Source organism: Ostrinia nubilalis, chromosome 19 (genome assembly GCF_963855985.1).
Source record: "Ostrinia nubilalis chromosome 19, ilOstNubi1.1, whole genome shotgun sequence".
Lineage (NCBI taxonomy): Eukaryota > Metazoa > Arthropoda > Insecta > Lepidoptera > Crambidae > Ostrinia > Ostrinia nubilalis.
Window position 1 is genome coordinate 8,321,242 of NC_087106.1, and position 16,453 is coordinate 8,337,694.

A 16,453-nucleotide genomic window follows, 5' to 3' on the forward strand; every position below is an offset into this window, starting at 1 on the left:
AAGCTAGACAGCGTCTAATCGATCGTATAAGTAACGAGTAATTTCTCCGAAAAATATTCCTACATCTTCAATGTGGTAACAAACTTACTTAAATTAATTTGTGCGCCGCAAAGTTCTGCACGCGTCTCTCAAACATCTCAAAAGAAACCGAGATAAGAACAGTATAATTCAATTTCAAAATTCATAGACAGATAAAATAAAAGTACATTCAGCGACAAAAGACGTCAATTAAGAACTTAATCATGCGAAATCCGTCTCATATATCGAGTTACCCATTTAACTGGAAACACCAACGGAAAACAGACCTTCCTCTTATCAAATTAGAGTACAAACTTGAGCGGCGGCGAAGTTGGTATTAATTATGCAATCAAAGCCTAAACAAACATGAAAACCCGAAATTTTGTTTGAATAAATTATTATTACTGTTGAATTTCCTAAACAATGTGGGGTAGAAATGGAAAATTCTTGTTCAGAATATGAAATCTAATTAAGCAAAACTCTGGATTCTTTGGGTTGTGTGTGAGCGGGATGGAAAATAAACAGACCGTTGACTGGATGAAAGGTGCTTTGCGGTAAGTCAGACTTTTATGGGTACAAAAAAGATAATTCGAAACTTAATCAAATAGTGCGTAGAAGCAATTAAGTGAGGTTACATAATTGTACCTTTTAATTATTAATTTTGAGATGTCAGTGCTCGATATCAATTTGAAAGGGGAATTAAGAATTAAAGCATGAAAATTATTAATAGTAGGTAATTATTGGAAAAAATCCAAGGTATTTACGATGACCTATGTATAAAATAAGAAGTAGATTTTTCGTAAAATCTGGGTTTAAATAAATGATGTGTTTGTATTTCAAGGAGTCCCTAAGAACTTTTAATATTGAAAAACGTAACAATAGTGTGGTCAGACTGATCAGAATATTAAGTTATCGTTATTCTAAGTATTGAAAAACCAATGCGAAGGAAGGAAAACATTTGATTTATTACTAAGTTTTAGGAAAGATATTAAAATTTGTCCTTGTTTTGTTTTTGGGTATATTTGTGTATTACATTAATCAACTTATGCACAACATAAAACAAAACCTCCTCTTTGAACTCGGTTAAATTACGGTTAAAACTCGCTATGGGTTCGTAACGTCAAAATGCAATTAATAAGATAAAACGATAGAACCTGAAAACTTCGCTAAACTCACAAACTCGAACGATGTTTATACTTTAATTAATTACCGGCTTATGTAATTAAAACGTAAAACGTAATATAAGTCCCTTGTCAAATATCTGACTGATTGACACTTTTGACAAAATCCAATTTATTTATTGGGCTATCAACATGAGATACAGTATTTGTCAGTTAATCTAAGCTTTGGGTTGAACTAATCTGTCGTGGCAGGGGCAATATGTGGGATGATGGTAAACGCGTATGGCTGTAACTTTCATGGTCACTAAAGACAATAAAGGTAAAAATTATGTGGTTTACCATTGTCTGCTTGAGGTTTCAATACGTCATAACAGTGGTACTAATGTCGAAAGCAAAAAAATACATAATCAATCTTTATTTGTTCTTTCATTCTTCTTTATTCGTCAATCATCATTATGATTAATCAAATCACCAATACATTTGTCTTATTAACCAGAAGAAGTGAGGCCTAGTGTCTCCTATTTACTCCCATAAAACCCACGGGAAGAGTGATTTGATGTGGTTCTATTCTACTCTGCCGGAATCACACGACAATATTATTACGTTAGATCAATCAATATTGTGTTATTTTTCATTATTTGTTAAAAAACTTTCAGAAACTGTCTGTATTTGGTTAAACTGGCCGTTAAGTGTATGAAATACTTACGTTTCGATATCGTTTGAGCGATATCTAATGCATGATGGGCGGCCAGCGCGCCTCGTCCTTCAGTCACTTTTCACAACTGAAACAAAAGAACGAAATATTAAAATTAATACACCTTCCTAATGGTTAAGCAACTTAAAAAGACAATTTCCAAAGATTTCGACTCGCAGAGCCCAGTAGACAATACTATTTATTTAACTAATGTTATAATATTTAACAATATTGTTAAATCTTTATAATATTCTGATCATGCGAAGAATTGATTTACGACAACAAGTGGGTGTCCCGATAATTCCCCCCTAATTATTGTTTTCCAACAACAGAAAAGAGGCTAAGTACTTCAAGCAGTTCCTTATCGAATATAAAGTAACGTTAATTTCCATAATATCAGTATTCAGTGCGCGATCCGATCCGACCTTGGCGAAAATAAAACTCAAATAACGTACCTACTAAATTATATCATCAATGATAATAAAAGTATTTCTTTCTGATCCAAATTGGCCATCTATTTATTTACGGATAATCTAATAACGTTAATCTGTAACGGTTAATGAAAGAAAAAATAACGTTATTATTATTACGGCAGCGAACTGGCACGTATTATCCGTTCGTAATTCGAATAACCGCCTTGGCCTTGAGCATGGAAAAAAAGAAAAGACGGCTGCAGGTAGCAACTGGTAGCCCAGAGACGGTAGCTCTTGAGCCTTTGATATATGGTTTAAAATTGAATAGAACAAGTGTGAATAGTCGCGACTGTACGTGATTCAACAGGAATGTTCTAACGAATGTGGAATAGACGGTTTTTTCTAGGGTTGTGAGTGTGACTGTTTAGGGATGCTTTGGTCATAGACAAAGACCACAACATGAAGTGTGGATTTCAAGTCTGTCTTTTACTGTCGGTTTCTATAGAGTACTACATTGTACGTCAATATAATTTATAGGCAAGTATTTGAAAGCAATCTCATATGATGTTGAATAGATAAATAGTTCCAGAGTAAGTAGGTATGTCGTAGTCTATGTAGGCACATTCTATGTGTCTAAGTGCCTATTTACATCGTATTGTTGGTGGAAGATATTGTCAGACAGCCCGTCTCTATCTGTTTATGTAGTAGACATTCCAATCACTTATGTACCTTTTAAAAAATAATAAATAAATAAGCTATTTTCAAAATTTATCACGAATCTTTCATGTGTGAATCCGACTCACACTTGGCCGTTTTTTACTCACGTCAAAATACGAGCAGTAATGTCCTGTCCCTACACGTTTTGACACGCACGTGGTATAGCCTCAGTTTTACCCAGAATCTGGCATTTATCCCAAGACATGTGGGTAAAACTACCTGCATTTGAGGTGTTTTTACTACGGTAGTGGTAAGATAAGCCAAGGAACAAGAATTTGAGATAAGTATTAAGTTAATGCATGACACGTCAAAGGCATTTTTAAAAGGATATGGAAAATAACATAATCAGTAATGTCAATGTTTTTTTTATTTCAGTAAAAAAGCTACCTTTAAAAATTTGCTACGAAATGTTTTTACATTATTTAAGGTGCTAATTGTTTTTTCTATTTACTAAAAACAACAACGTTTCACGACCAAGCTAGACTTGACTTAAAAACAGAAAAAAAAATTGTGTCGGGTGTTTTGGGACAGAATAGTACTATCCTACTTCCTACTACATAATATTATAAATGCGAAAGTTTGGATGTCTGGATGTTTGTAACTCTCACGCAAAAATTACTGAACGGATTTTGATGAAACTTTACAGTATTAGAGCTCTTACACACGAACAGCATTTTGCTGTCGACGCATGTAACTGCAGTCGACGTCAGAAGGCGACGGCTAGCTGTCGACATGCTGCCGACGTGCTGTCGACGCGTTCGCGGCTGCCGCCGGCAGGTGGCGACAGCTAGCCGCCTCCGCCATTTTGAAGGTCAACTGTCAGTAGTCCAGGAGCTTACACGCACACCTAATGAGTTCCGAACAAATTGATTCGGAATTGCTAAAAAATTAGTGCTGTCAAAAACAATGAAATAATATGGAACTCGAATTTAGAAGGCTACCATAATAAAACATTAAAAAATAGAGCATGGGCGTCGGTGTGTGTAGTCTCGTTCTCTATTCAATAACATTTCTTAAACCCACAATGACCGGTTCTTTCTCTTTCGTCGACGACGACGGAGTAAATGCAACAACAGTGTTTCTTCAATGAAATCCATTTTCAACTGGCTGGCTCCCACAGATATAGATATACCTAGATAACGCGAATGCACCTACTTCGCGTGTCCCGGTCCCGATAAATCATCGGAAGGAGCTGCCGCTGCTTACAGTCCACGCGCGTCTGTTGTTGCATGCGGACGGCCGCGAAAACTAGAAAAATGCCTCAATGTGTGATAATAAATTGCAATAAGCCAAAAACTTCGAGCTCCCAAAGGCAAGGACATATTTCCTATCACGGGTAAGTTATTTTAATATTATATTAAGTGTTAATTCATTTTAAAACATTTTTTTAAGTATTCCAAGCTGTGGTTTCTAGAATGTACCTAAAAACCTATAACTTACCATTAAAAAAATTTTTACGATACATTGCCGGGTTTGTTTTGAGCGTTTGATCTGACGTTATGTGTTAAGAGGCGATGTATAACGAACAAGCGCCACTGTCGCGCATCGCTTCGACTTCGTTGTACACGCAACTTCTCATTCGTCTGTCAAATTTTGCTACTAGTGTTGTTCGTTCTACTACTTTAATCAATAATCGATTCTTATCGATATCGGACAGACGAATGATACTAATCATTATTTAAAAAAAAAACTCTCATATATAAATAAATATTCTAATTAATGTGTATTTGTAGTATTTATATGTCTTTTTTTTCCTAGTTTCCCACAAGATGCAATAGTAAAAGAAAAATGGATCGCGGCTACGGGACGGAAAGACTGGTTTCCGACTAAGCATAGTACCATTTGTTCAATTCATTTTGAAAGTACCTGTTTTATTGACCCTTCAAAAAAGAAGAGATCGTTAAAAAAAACGGCATGCCCCACTATACATATATTAAAACGGATTGACAATGATGATGAGGTTAGTGAATAGGTTTAATGAGTAACAATATGTTTATTAATAACGTATAAAATACTAGAGCAGCTGTTACTTGCGACTTCGTCCGCGTGGAATTTTCGCAATAAAAAGTAGCCTATGTCCTTTCTCAAGGTCTAGACCATCTGTATACCAAATTTCATACAAATCCGTTCAGTAGTTTTGGCGTAAAAGAGTAACACACAGACAGTTGCTTTCGCATTTATAATATTATTATATACTAGCTTTCCGCCCGCGGCTTCGCCCGTGTGGAATTTTGTCTGTCACAGAAAAACAATATCGCGCGCGTATTTGCTCACCGTTTAGACCTACCCTGGACTGCGACAAACATTTTAAAACCAAAATCAGCTCAATCGGCCTAGCCGTTCTCGAGTTTTAGTCAGACTAACGAACATCAATTCATTTTTATTTATATAGATTATATTATACAGGGTGTTAGGTAAATGGGTATATGATCCGACACTAGCCCATGTTAACATGGTCATATAAATGGTATGGTGAAGTCAGAAATTTGATTTCATCATTTTATTTTTTTAAATTTTCATACAAAATAAATTTTATAAAATCCGATTTGTATGAAAATTAAAATAATTAAAATGAAGAATATCAATTTTCTGACTTCACCATACCATTTATATGACCATGTTAACATGGGCTAGTGTCGGCTCATATACCCATTTACCTAACACTCTGTATATATTATATACATATTATATAAAGTTAGGATATAGTTAGGATTAGAATAAATATAATATTATACATATATACATATATAATATATTATAGGTATTGACTTCCATTGATTCCATATTCTTCCCTAAACTTTGAATTTTTGACGAATTTCAATATCTAATTACTACATATTGTGATGTATCATTGTAAAGAAGAGAAACTAAAGATGTTTTTAAGATCATTGGCAATCCATTATCACCTTAAATTTTTTTTTAAATCGAATTCTAAGTAGAATTTCTATCGTGGTTTGTACTTTTGTTAAATTTTGGCGGTTCGTAACTACCTATTCAATCATTATCTGGATTTTAAATTTATTTTATTAGACTAAAGACATATTCGATATTAATATCAAATAAAAAAAGCAGTTGAAAACATGCGAGAAAAAAAATTTAAACAGGTTTTAGGTCACATTTTTGAAAAAAATAAATAAAAACATCAATTAAAAAAAAAGTAGCTCACTTAGGGTAAAATGGGCGAACTTGTGTTCTTAAAATGACCTTATCTATACACCCACGAAGTTTGTCTAACCTTCCGCCAAACATCCTGTATAATATAAAATATAATAATATTATACAGGGTGGCCAAAACAGTGAGGTCTAAAAGAAAAATTTAGATTCCTTACATCAAGGTGTACCTAAATCACCCCCATGTATATAATACGATTGTGCTTAGTTTCGGAGATAGAGTTAATTTTGTGATATTTTAAAATTTTATGACCTAGTAGGCTTTAAACATTTTTATCTTTTTTTTGGGTTGACTTTTTTCAGATATCTTTTTTTCGACAGATTTGTTATTAATTGCAGATGTTTGAAAAAAATAATCACCTTCCTATCTTTGATTCAAGATATAAAAGTTTTGCTAGAAACATTAAAAATATGCTTTTATCAGAACACTATCAAATTTTCAACTTAAAAGTTTAAGTAAAAAAACGAACTACCATAGGTCCAAAACCATTTTAAAAACTGCGCCGTTTCCTGAACATTCATAATAATACAAAAAAACATGTACTTAATGGGCCACTATTTCCTGTAATCGGTCCACTAAAGTGGTAAGTCGGAGTTTCCGTTACATGTTTTTGACTTTCTTAGAGTGAATTAATATTGGGAATCCTCTAAGTTTACATTTCGTAGAACAGATTTAGAGCAGTAACTGGGCAGAACATGTTTTTATTCTCAACGAGGAAGTTCTTGCCCTTCATCACACCTGGCGGAAACTGATGATTAGGCTGAAGGTGGAAGGGAACTTCAACTACTAAGGAACTATGGCTTCCTACCTCCAAATTCACTATTTAAAGTAAATATAACATATTAAGTTTTTATTAATACGGGATCGTGTCTAAAATTAGCCTTTGGTAGTTATTTATTTGTGTTTTTTAAAAGAAAACTACATGTGACTTTGTTTCAAAATAAACTTAAACAGAATGAAATTAATGATACAAAAAAATCTGGGGGCACGGCAGTGCCCCCGCCAAGTCGAGCGCGAAGCAAACACTGCCGTACCATCCTTTACTGGAACCATTTCGCCGCATTTTCAGGCCTCTATTTGAGAACCTTTAGATAAGACCAGAACGCAGAAATTTTCGTCATCTAGTAAGCTATAATCACACACTTAAAATCCAAAATTTCAAGTCTGTAGGTCAATTAGTTCCGAAGTTAAGCGAAAGCAAAGTTTCGCATTTATGACACTCACTCACTGATGATCATCAAAATAGAACTAGTACTTCCCATTAACTCAGAGAGCTGAAATTTGGTACAGAGTTAGGGTTTAATGGCCACATAAAGGGAAAACTATAAAAACTAGGAAAATCGAAGATCTGGAGTAACACCACATTCATAATAATCAATACTACTAGCGCCACACCGGCGCCGTGGTGTTCGCCTGTACCGCTCACCGCTAGATGGCGCTAGCACTTTGAGCGTCGATTTTCTGCACCGCGGTGTCCAGATTTTTTTTCCCCTCTAGTTATTATTAAATCAATTCTGATTCGTTGTCCTTTTTAAAGATGTGTTTAATATCGTAAAAAAAATGACGATAATATTAAAGGACGACGACGTTAAATAATTATGCCACATTCTACAAAAAGAAGTGAAATCCCACCAAAAACATTCTGTAAAAAACTAGCCAAGTCTCGATGGAGCTGCTTGTTTATCTCTAAAAAGTAATGAAATCTAGACAAAGTCGTGCCAAGTCTATGGTTCTTTACTGCGATTTCTTTTTTATTATAGTTAATGTTGTGTGACTTGGCCGTTGAACAATCTTTATTAAGTTAAGATAATCAATAATTATGCATAAGTATTATGAAATACGCAGCTTTATTAAGCCTACAATTCACTGGTTATTAAATCAACGTTTTCCAAGTGGCAATTTTCCATCGTCAATGGGTAGTGGTTCTGGCAACAGATTGGTGCAATGGTGTCATGGAGCACCTGGTTTTGTACCCTTCAACGGCCAAGTCACACAGCATTAACTATAATAAAAAAGAAATCGCAGTAAAGAACCATAGACTTGGCACGACTTTGTCTAGATTTCATTACTTTTTAGAGATAAACAAGCAGCTCCATCGAGACTTGGCTAGTTTTTTACAGAATGTTTTTGGTGGGATTAATTATGTGTGACAACACTGGCGCACAGTAGTTTGAATTTAAAAATAGGTAGGACATACGATCGAAAGTCATAATTTCACCGAAACAAAAATTGTTTTGGATAGCATTTTGAATGCTGATCAACATTTGTCATTATGCATTTTTCGATAAAACGAGCCTTTCATGCTTAAAAAAAATATGACAAGAAAATTTGTATGGAGAAAAATCTTTTTTATTTTTTTTCTGGCTACTGTTGCAAACTGTAGCGGTCAAACCTTATGTAGTCGTAAGTACCTATGGTGCCTAACATTACTACATAAATACTTTTTGCGGGCACGCGCGGCCAAGCGAGTAATGGACATGCAAAATTTTAAATATTTTTATTTATTCATTATTGATTTTAATGCACTTAAAGTAATTATTAATAGATAAATATACTAAGTCTAACTTACTACAGCCCCCTATTACCTCATTTCACGCTAAAACCTTTCAAACTAGAACCTAAGTTTGTAGGTACTAGGTAGTCTAAGTTGTTTTTATTGTCATTATAATATTCACTACTGGTCTACTGGTTATCGTGTAAGATAGATTAGGTAGATATCAACCCTTTACCTAGGTATATACCTACTTCTTGGCACTTATAATACCGACATACATGATTAAAAAAGTCTTCAAGCAAGAACCCTTGACTTCAATGCTTATGAAAGATTTTTTAACTTTCTAGAGTAGTCCTGAATAGATCCTTAAATCATTTTGACTGTCATAATCGATTACAGTAGGTAGCGGAACTGTAATTTCTAGTTCTTCTGTTGAATAGTCTTATACGTACTTTCGCAAAAATATTCTTTTTTTTGGCTCCTTTAAAGAGGTGTAAGTTTCTTTCCCTTCGTCTAAAAAGATAACGTACATAACACCTTTATAAGTAGCCTCAAACATAAAGCATACCTTTACCCAATCATCGAACTGAGAAAAATCTGAAATCCGACATTTATCACCTTCTTCCATTCATGTCTACAATTATTATCTTCGTTCGAAAAACAATCAAAAAAGATATTTTAGCCTATTCACTTATTTTGATCAGAGTGTTTAAAATAATCAAAGTCACTCACATACTTACTTTTTCCGAAAGAATCCAATAGGTAGGTTTGCAGTACACCAAAATGTTATCACATTATCTGCACCATGTAACATTAGTTTTTGTGTACGTTAGCTGGCATATAAAACTATAGGAGAGGTGTACCTACATAATGGATCTGCAATAATGTGTGGCAATACGGCTCGGAAACGTGGCCTCTCAATATAGGCCTTATAAATAAGCTCAAAATTGCACAACGTGCTATGGAGAGGGCTATGCTCGGTGTTTCTTTACAAGATCGAATCAGAATTAATGAGGAGGAGATCCGTAAACGAACCAAAGTCGTTGACATAGCCCAACGGATTATCAAGCTAAAGTGACAATGGGCAGGGCACATAGTACGCAGAACTAATGGCCGATGGGGCAGCAAGGTTCTGGAGTGGAGGCCACGTACCGGAAAGCGCAGCGTAGAACGTCCACCACACAAGGTGGACCGACGACCTCATAAAGGTAGCAGGAAGGCGCTGGATGCAGGGCACCACCAAGCGGCCATTGTGGAAATCATTGGGGGAGGCCTATGTTCAGCAGTGGACGTTCTATGGTTGAAATGATGATGGATGATGAATAATGTGTAGAAAAGGGTTACGGATATTTCCATTTATGATGGAATTATTTGACTAACTGAATGGAGAGCCATAAAAATGTATTGTTTACTATATGGTTTGAAACCCTTACTGAACCCATTACCTACTGTAATCGATTATGACAGTCAAAATGATTTAAGGATCTATTCAGGACTACTCTAGAAAGTTAAAAAATCTTTCATAAGCATTGAAGTCAAGGGTTCTTGCTTGAAGACTTTTTTTAATCATGTATGTCGGTATTATAAGTGCCAAGAAGTAGGTATATACCTAGGTAAAGGGTTGATATCTACCTAATCTATCTTACACGATAACCAGTAGACCAGTAGTGAATATTATAATGACAATAAAAACAACTTAGACTACCTAGTACCTACAAACTTAGGTTCTAGTTTGAAAGGTTTTAGCGTGAAATGAGGTAATAGGGGGCTGTAGTAAGTTAGACTTAGTATATTTATCTATTAATAATTACTTTAAGTGCATTAAAATCAATAATGAATAAATAAAAATATTTAAAATTTTGCATGTCCATTACTCGCTTGGCCGCGCGTGCCCGCAAAAAGTATTTATGTAGTAATGTTAGGCACCATAGGTACTTACGACTACATAAGGTTTGACCGCTACAGTTTGCAACAGTAGCCAGAAAAAAAATAAAAAAGATTTTTCTCCATACAAATTTTCTTGTCATATTTTTTTTAAGCATGAAAGGCTCGTTTTATCGAAAAATGCATAATGACAAATGTTGATCAGCATTCAAAATGCTATCCAAAACAATTTTTGTTTCGGTGAAATTATGACTTTCGATCGTATGTCCACCTATTTTTAAAATCAAACTACTGTGTGGCGGCTCGAAAAATGCCCGCGCAGCAACGATGTATTATAATAAGCAATTTGTTTTAGAATTATACATTTTTATTTAAAATTCAATGAAAATATTATCTATTTAAACATTCCGTTTAATATCATTCGTCTGTATATCTCATTCGTCTGTGTATCTCATTCGTCTGTCAGATAATCGATGCCATTTCTGTGATCGTAGCGGTGCGTTGGGGCAACGGCGGCATCGGCATCTTTGAATCGATTACGATTTCCCGTCACTAAATGTTGGCTGTGACGTCACAGTAGGTATTAAAAAGTCGGCACGCTTGGTTTTAATACAGATCGTGTTACTTGCGTTATCTATGTATATCTATATCTGTGCTGGCTCCTGTACAAAGACGTACGCCGACACGGTCGCCGCAGCAAGCTGTCGACTCGTCGACGTCTGCCGTCGACGTGTCGACAGCTTGCTGCGGGCACGTCGACGGCTAGCTGCCGACAAGTGACGGCGACTGCGGTCGCCTTTGCTGTCGTCAATGTGCTGCTCGTGTGTAAGAGCTCTTATTGTTTATAACCCAAAATAACATAGAGGCTATAATTTATGACGTTCTGTGACAAACTAAATATCACGCGGGTGAAGCCGCGGGCAAAAGCTAGTCTCCAATAAATAATAAACTCTAATCAAAATATTACCTTATTATCAATAAATATAATAATTTACACGGGATATGTCTAGGTAGGTACTTTATCATTACCATACCTTACATTTCAGCGACAGCCTAATAAAACAAAGACAAAACCATCGAAAAAAGGGACTGATATTCAAATCTTGTTCATTATCGGGCCCAGTCGTTTTCATTAACGCCAATTTACGGTTTTCCTAATTTAATTAATCATTAGTTTTTCCTTGCGGACAGGAGATAAGGAAACTCGGGAACGAAGTAAGAGAAATAAGATGTAATTTCGTGTTTGGGATACGCGAGAAAATTCGAGGAGTTTTTTAGGTAAGTGCTGAATTGCTAAAGCCACAATAGTAATTGGTTTACTAAACTTACTTTACACGTGGGATGAATTAATTTCCTTTGTGAACCTTGTAAAGTATCATTCTGTCTGTGTTCATCATCATCATCATCTCAGGTCTATTCCACTTTAATCACCTGGCCTTGATCACCCAGGTGATCAAAGTGGACTTCCAGCGACAGTTTAGTGTCCTTTGATCACCCACGGATACGGTGCCCTGGGTGATCAAAGTGGACTCCAGTTAATTATTTTATCACCTGGGTGATCAAAGGCAGGTGATCAAAGTGGAATAGACCTCATCTCAGTCATAGGACGTCCACTGCTGAACATAGGCTTTCCATGTCTGTCTGTGTTATCATTATGTGATGCAATCAAATCAATCTACTAATAGTACTAGACTTTTTAAAATGAAAACTATTTCTATTTTTATAAAATCTGTTACTAGATTAGTGCTAGATTGTTTGCGATACGGTTTAAATCAATTGAGACAATTACCAATTTTTGGCCAAGGACTTTCAATAAAAATGGCATTGAAAACTCACTTAGAAATTTATCTATTTATAGTAATAAATTAAAGAGTCTAATAATGCCCGTTTTCACCATCAATCCCTAATTTTTAAGTGACCCCTATAAAAACAAAATTCCTGTTAAGTGTTACCATAGGGGTCACTTCAAAATTAGGGACTGATGGTGATAACAGGCATTAATGTACGGAAAATTGAATATTATGCTAAATATTGTGGTACCAAAGGTACAAATAGGTGATTACGTACAAATAAGTATACTAACGAGTTAAGAACTTTTGGTTACAAAAAATGGTAGTCTCATTACTTAACGAAATACAATATGTTATTGGTAGGTACTATTCCAATTAATGTTGCTCCATCCACAATAATATCAATTTCATAGATCTCAAGGACATTTAGAACTGGAATTCATATTGTAAAATCAATTTACCTTGTCCCGACCCAAATAATTCTAGAATTTCGTACAATATCCCGACGTCTGATACTATGTGATTAGAAATTCAGACTAAATTAAATGTGACGTCAGATGTCATTGATTAAACCTTACATGCGTCACCCGTACATAGCAACAATACTATGTATAGTCCACAACGTGATTAAAATATTTATTTAATTGTAATAAGTAGGTAGGTTCAGCGCCTGGATGAGAACGGCGCAGGACCGGTCTTTGTGGAAATCCTTGGGGGAGGCCTTTATCCAGCAGTGGACGTCTTTCGGCTGAAACGAACGAACGAACGAATAGGTACAGACAGCGTCAAATATTTGGTGACACCCAAAGCAGCCAAAAAGTTCGCAACACGTCTTTGTTACTATTGGAATAAGGTTGCGTTGTCAATTTTTTGGACACTTTTGGTGTCTCGAACTACTTGACGTTGACTGTACTACATATTTTCCGAATAATGAGCTGTCGACTAAACATAAGTTCAGGCGTAGGAGTTTAGTGATTGCCTATAAAATAAACCAAAACATACTACCATAGTTCCTATAACATAAAGTACGATCTCGTATACCACCCGGCCCACTTACGAGATTATAGCAAAATATTGTCTTACTAATTACCGTTTGTAAGTTACACCGTTCCAACGCCAACTGTGGTTCACTATTTTATTATACCATAAAGTAAATTAACTAAGTTCCAGTGGCCTATGGTGAGTGGAAGAATACGGGTATTGTGTACTCCCTAATTGAAGGGAACAGGGTCGAGATTCGCGTGCTGCTTATGAGCACGTACCAGGCAAACAGGGCCGCAGAGAGCTGTTCTAACTAGCAATCAACATGTGAACTGTAACTTACTTTAACTTGTTACTTAATGAATTGAGGGAAGCACGGTGTTTGACTTCCCCGCCGGTTATGCGTGCCTGGTAGTTGGCGACAACTTTCTATGAAATGCAAATTTGTGCACAACAATATTGTATCCATAGTTACTATAAATGCGACTGTAATTATGTCTCTCAGTTTGTTTACTATTCACACTTGAACAGTTTTAGTCCAACAGTGGGTCTACCGATTTTTTAATGACATACGTACGATTAAGGGGTCATCCATAAAGTACGTCACACGTAAAGAGGGGGGGAGGGGGTCGACAAAGTGTGACATGGTGTGACAAGGGGTGGGAGGGGTCCTAAGTTTCGTGACATCACATTTCAAAATCTTATATCTAGAGGTACTAATCGCGTAATTTGAAATATAAATTAAACTAAAAAATACCCCCACCACTTATGCACAACTCCGTCGAAGTCGAAAACCTAGGAGAGTCTTAATGGGCAACCAATGAAGCCATTAAAGCAATAAAATCTTTTGTAGGAATTATTTCAGATTTAAAATCTAATTCTACTGGCCTATAATGCCGCCAAACGCACCGTACCTCGCGCGTGATTTTATTGTTTCTATTTGTTGCTATGTTTTTGTTAATTTAATAATTTTTCGATGTGAAATTGCAAAACATGTGACGTCACACTAGGGAGGGGGGGGGTCTCAGAAATGTGACCACCTGTGACAAGGACGGGGGAGGGGTCACAAAATCATGAAATTCGTGTGACGTACTTTATGGATGGCCCCTAAGTATGTCAGTTTGACCGAAATTCCCACAGGCGAAGTCGTAGCGCAGACAAAAAGCTAGTATCTGAATAAAAAGGGTAACAAATAGGTTAACTTTTTTGTTGAAAAATTATCCGTAATACACTTACTTAAGATTTCTCGGTGTTTAGTTAAGCTGTTATCTGTACATCTCTGCGAGTGAGGCGTACATACATAGGAATACTTACATAAGAGTAGATACTACGTATAAACACGACTCGTCACATTCGGTTCGCAGTATTCGTCGAACTACAAAGCCTTTCTATTGGCCTTTATCCCGAACATTCGATTTTAACGCTTGACTGTCCCGATTAATCCCGGTCCGTGTATAACACCCTTAAAAGGAAATACCTGACACTGCAGAGTCGATTCTTCAAAATCTCTTTAGTTATAGTTCCTAAAGCATACCTTTATTTTCGAATTTCGGACAGATTAGCAAGCTGAAGTAGCAATGGGCAGGCACAAAGAATGCAGAACTGACAACCGATGGGGCAGCAGGGTTCTGGAGTGGAGGCCACGTAGCGCAAAACGAAATGTGAGACATACACCCACAATGTGGACCGACGACCTCATAAAGATAGCAGGAAAGCGCTGGATGCAGGCCGCTACCAACCAGACAATATGGAAATCATTGGGGGAGGCCTATATTCAGCAGTGGACGTCCCATAGCTGAAATGATGATGATGACTTTTTTTCGACAAACCAAAGTCAAGCAAAATTATGATTGACTTTTAAACTACATATTTTATTACTCCCAAACACCCGCAATGCATCGAAAACCTTTATTTCAATAGCGCATTAAGTAAAAGGTGCAATTTTGTTAAAAAATGTACAGTTTGAAGTTTGAAGTGTACAAAAGTTTGCTTGAATTTCTAAGCTAATACTTTTAAAGAAAATTACCACGAAGATCGCATTGCAGTGCTTATACAATGTAGAAACTAAATTAGATTTGCATGAAATTTTTCACTCAAGCAGTAATTTGGCAAATCTCCATATTTTAGCAAGGCTGCATTTTAGTTTTAGTCGGACTATTTATGTGACCCACATCAGAATAAAAAGAATCGAGTTAAAACCTACTTGCTGAACGACACTAATTACCCACCTTGAAATGGGGGCGGGCAAATCGAATTTTTGCATACCTTCGTAACGTTAACAACAGTTCAAAGATACCAGTAAAACCATTTGGAATTAATGCAAATTAAACTTGCAAACTACTTGTAAAAGGTTTGTAACTTTGAAGTGTGAAGGTTTAAACAAGCGACGAAGTACAGTTACTACAAACTACAATATGGATGAAAATCAGTTCTTTAATGATATTAGTCATCAATGTATAATATTAATACGAGTATGTATAAGCAGATAACAGCATTTCAGCTGAACATAGCACTAAGCGTTGTTAATAAGGGTGCGATTTTACAACAATAACTGTGTCAGTTTGTCTGGTTAACTGTTTTTAGTATCTAATAATTATTCTCACAGTAAGATTTAGAATATTACACTAAAAAAAAAGATTTAAATTGTACGTACCTACAGCGGAATACGTATAAATGAGCAGGCTTTTTTGTACGGGCTGTGAATAAAGGCAACTAATTAATTACAAAACTGCTGCCGTATGACTATTTTATTAATTAAAATCTGAAATATTACTATCGGGAAGCCCTTTGCGAACGGGTGGGTATGTTTTCGTTTTGCCTTGGAAGGGTTAAAGTTAATTCTGATTAAATTAAATGGGACTTTGTTATAATTATGTTAGACTGAGGTAAGTAATCCTGTGAGGTAGGTCAGAGGTTCCCAACCTCATAAGACCCTTAAAAAGGTAAGCTAACTGTCAACTTTGGTTGACATTTTAATAATTTCTTTTCTAATGCTCATCGGACCATGTTATAAAGCACTAAGATAAGGACAATAAATAATTGACTTACGCCCGTTTTCACCATCAATCCCAAATTTTTAAGTGACCACTATGAAAATAAAATTCCTGTTGTGTTACCATAGGGGTCACTTAAAAATTAGGGATTGATGGTGAAAACCTTAGTTACAAAT

The 16,453-nt window shown here is 35.8% G+C and overlaps 1 protein-coding gene across 4 annotated transcripts in view; it reads right to left on the reverse strand.

Annotated features, from left to right (window-relative positions):
• LOC135081163 (brain tumor protein) overlaps positions 1-16,453 on the reverse strand; it is a 666,947-nt gene that overhangs the window by 104,998 nt on the left and 545,496 nt on the right. For all 4 annotated transcript variants that reach the window (XM_063975901.1, XM_063975902.1, XM_063975900.1 and 1 more), the window contains one exon: positions 1,846-1,921. The gene's annotated coding sequence lies outside the window, so the exon portion shown is untranslated. The remainder of the gene's footprint in view (positions 1-1,845; positions 1,922-16,453) is intronic.